General features: G+C 32.5%; 1 pseudogene; it reads left to right on the top strand.

Moving 5' to 3' along the window:
• Positions 1-2,214: 2,214 nt before the first annotated feature.
• LOC122894488 lies at positions 2,215-2,564 on the top strand (annotated as a pseudogene).
• The last annotated feature ends 809 nt before the right edge of the window (positions 2,565-3,373 follow it).

Genomic DNA, 3,373 nt, shown 5'->3' with positions numbered 1-3,373 from the left:
GTGTGTAAGTCTTTTCTATCCCGATTACATTTTTCTTAAGTACTTTATTATTTTTCATACTCTTTTAAATGGAATTATTTTCTTAATTTCCTCTTCAGATTTCTCATCATTAGTGTATAGAAATGTAGCTAATTTTTGCATGTTGATTTTATAACTTACAGTTTTTGTGAATGTCTTTGATAGCTAACATTTTTATGGAATATTTATATATAAAATTTTGTCATCTGTGAACAGAAGTCATTTTACTTCTTCCTTTCCAGCTTGGACTTTTTTTGTTTGTTTACTTCTCTAAATGCTTTGGCTAGAACTTACAATAGAAGGTAAATCAGAGGTAAATCATATTTGACACTAATGATAATGATAAAATGATATATGTCAGGCAGTAAGCAAAGTCATATTCATGTTCCTATTTATATGGTGAAAAAATTAGGTATTATCATCCCCATTTTAGAGAAAAGGAGAATGAAGCAGAAACTAAATAAGTTGCATGAGACCACATATCTAGAATATGAGAGATCTGTAGTTTGAATCAGATGTGTGTGACTTGAAAAACTACATGATGTCCTAATACTTTGCCTTTATGTCAATTACATAAGCAGTTCCATTAATGTATTTCCCAAATTTATGTATTTTTCATTTGCTCTGATTTATTTTATATATATATAAAATATTTATATTTATATTTATATTTATACATATATATGCTTCTATATATACATATATACAAAATATGTATTTTTCATTTGCTCTGATTTATTTCAAAGGAGGGAGATTTACCTAACCAAAATTTACATTTTGTGGTTATTTGAAATTTTAAATATTTGCTGTGTGTAATAAGACTGAATTCTAAAATCTTTAATTAGAGCAGATGAATATTCTTCCAAAACCGTGATAAAATCAATCAGGAGTAGTCATGCGTAACTTTTGGAGTTTGCATCATAAATGACAAATCAGCTACACAGAAAATCCAAAAGATTCTTTAGGCTCAACTTGTATTTTATCTGAATTACTAATTAATATATAGGCAGAGTGCCTATATTTGTGTGATGATCCATGAAAAATGAAAATAAGTAATTTTGTATTTGTCTTTTAAGAGAAAATACACCATTATAAGAAAAAACATAGGACAGCATCCTTCCTGGCTTATACCAAAAATGATCCTATATATATATGAAAGACCTATAATGGCACAAGATGTACAGAGCACTGGTTTGGCAAGAAGATCAATCCTGTACTCTGGTGTATGACTGTGACTCAAATTTTCTTATCCTTTCCAGAGTTTTATACTCACTCTTTCATTTAACATTCTTTTCTTTCCTAAAATACTTGCTTCCTTGTTCAGCATTTTTCCAAAAGTCCCAGGAAGTTAGCAGCAGCAAAAAGCTCACTTCTGGAAGAATTATTAACTAGTTCAGGAGTTAGCTGATCAAAAAAACAACAGCAGGAATGACAGTCTTGCTTATAATGAAGCTCTTTAAAGATTCAAGAAAATGAACAGTTCTAATCTGCTAGATTTGGTGTAAATTTCTGATTATCATATATACCTGTTTCTGATTATTATGGATATAGTGTGCTTCCCTGCATACCCTATGTAGAAACAAACCATACGTTTAGAAGGCTCTCTGTTAAGCACTAGGTGATATAAATTTGTATAAGATTCGGAAACAATCTGAGGGGTTTGAAGTGGCGGGGGGGTGGGAGGTTGGGGTACCAGGTGGTGGGTATTATAGAGGGCATGGCTTGCATGGAGCACTGGGTGTGGTGAAAAAATAATGAATAATGTTTTTCTGAAAATAAATAAATTGAAAAAAAAAAGATTTGGAAACTTCCAACTATGATTTAAGAGTAGATGAAACACAATAAAACTAACTTTGTGACATAAGAGCTATTTGACTAATTCAGAATTCTGTAGAAAGAAAAAATTATAATAAGTACTTTTGTCCTGTATTGTGATATAGCTACACAATAACAGAATAAAGAAAGTTGAAACTAAAGTCACTGAAGAGAATTAAAAAAAAAATGGCACAAAAACAAATAAATAACCTAGAGAATTAAGAAAATCAAATTTATAATGGAGACAGACTTCTCTCAACTGATGCTAAAGTACTTACTTGGTCCTTCTAAGGAAGCTAAGGCCACAGTGGGTTGAGGCCCTTACTTCTTCCTATACCAGCATCCAATGCCAGCAGTACCAGCCTGGCACCTGCCTGTACAATGGCCTCCATCTTAGAGCTTACCTGCATTTATTTGACCTTCATCCTGCATGATAATGAGGTGATTCAGGTTAGAGGAAATAAGCTGAATGGCCTCATTAAATCACCTAGTGTAAATGTTGACCCTTTCTGTTTGAACTTGTCTGAGAAGTCGCTAGCCAATATCAAGATCAGAGTCTTCATATGGAATGTTGGGGCTAGTGGGTCTGCCTTGGTGCTGCCCCAGCAGGAGGTCCTGTTCCCTCCATCACTGCTGCCCCAGCTAAGAAGGAAGTGGAAGCAAAGAAAGAAGAATCTGAGAAATCTGATGATGACATGGGCTTTGGTATTTTTACCACACTTCTTCTGTGACCTGTTCAGTAAAAAGCTGAACTCTTGGGGAGAGGGGAGTAGGAGTGGTAGAGACAGAATTTACAAGAGAAAATAAAAAGAAAATAGGTTCTTTGGATAAGAAGAAAATTACCTGGCAATGAATGAATAGGAAATATTAGAATAGCACCTAACATTGAAAATATGGGAGTTTAAATACTGTAATAGGGTCACAGGTAGGATTTTTTTATCTTTTGAGCAAAAATAAATAATGTGAAACTTTCAGAAAGAACATCATACACCCACATCCTTTTCATCAGATCCATGTTGAAAAGGGATTTGCAAATTCAGACTATGAGATGGAAAAGAGACAAAATTGTAAACCAAAAACTTGTCACAATCCACGACATGACTGGTAATAGATAGTGGTAGCATAAGCTCTACCAATATAAATAATAGTGAATGCTGTGTTACTGAAAACGTTCAAGCATAACTTAAGTGACTATATGACACTACATTTCAGGGTGTCACAGAGAGTAAGAAATTAGAATAAGTAAATGACTTTTAAGCTTTATTTTAAACCCAAGATATTATTTTTCTATGATGGTAGTCTTCTTTGTTTATATTGTTTTTCCTGATTCTATTTCCCTAGTTATAAAATTTCATTTATATGTCATTTTTGTAAATATCAATTGCAAAATCTATTACTGTGCCTGAATTTACTACTACATGTTATTTACTGTAGTGAAAATTATGACTAAGGAAATACAAAGAGTGAAAAACATCCTCTCAAGAGATAACATCTCATGAAATATGCAGCTTGTGTCAAAATTTCATGTCATTATAATTTT

This window comes from Neovison vison, chromosome 13 (genome assembly GCF_020171115.1).
Source record: "Neovison vison isolate M4711 chromosome 13, ASM_NN_V1, whole genome shotgun sequence".
Classification (NCBI taxonomy): domain Eukaryota; kingdom Metazoa; phylum Chordata; class Mammalia; order Carnivora; family Mustelidae; genus Neogale; species Neogale vison.
The sequence above is the reverse complement of the archived record's forward strand: the minus strand, read 5'-3'. Positions and strand labels throughout refer to the sequence as shown.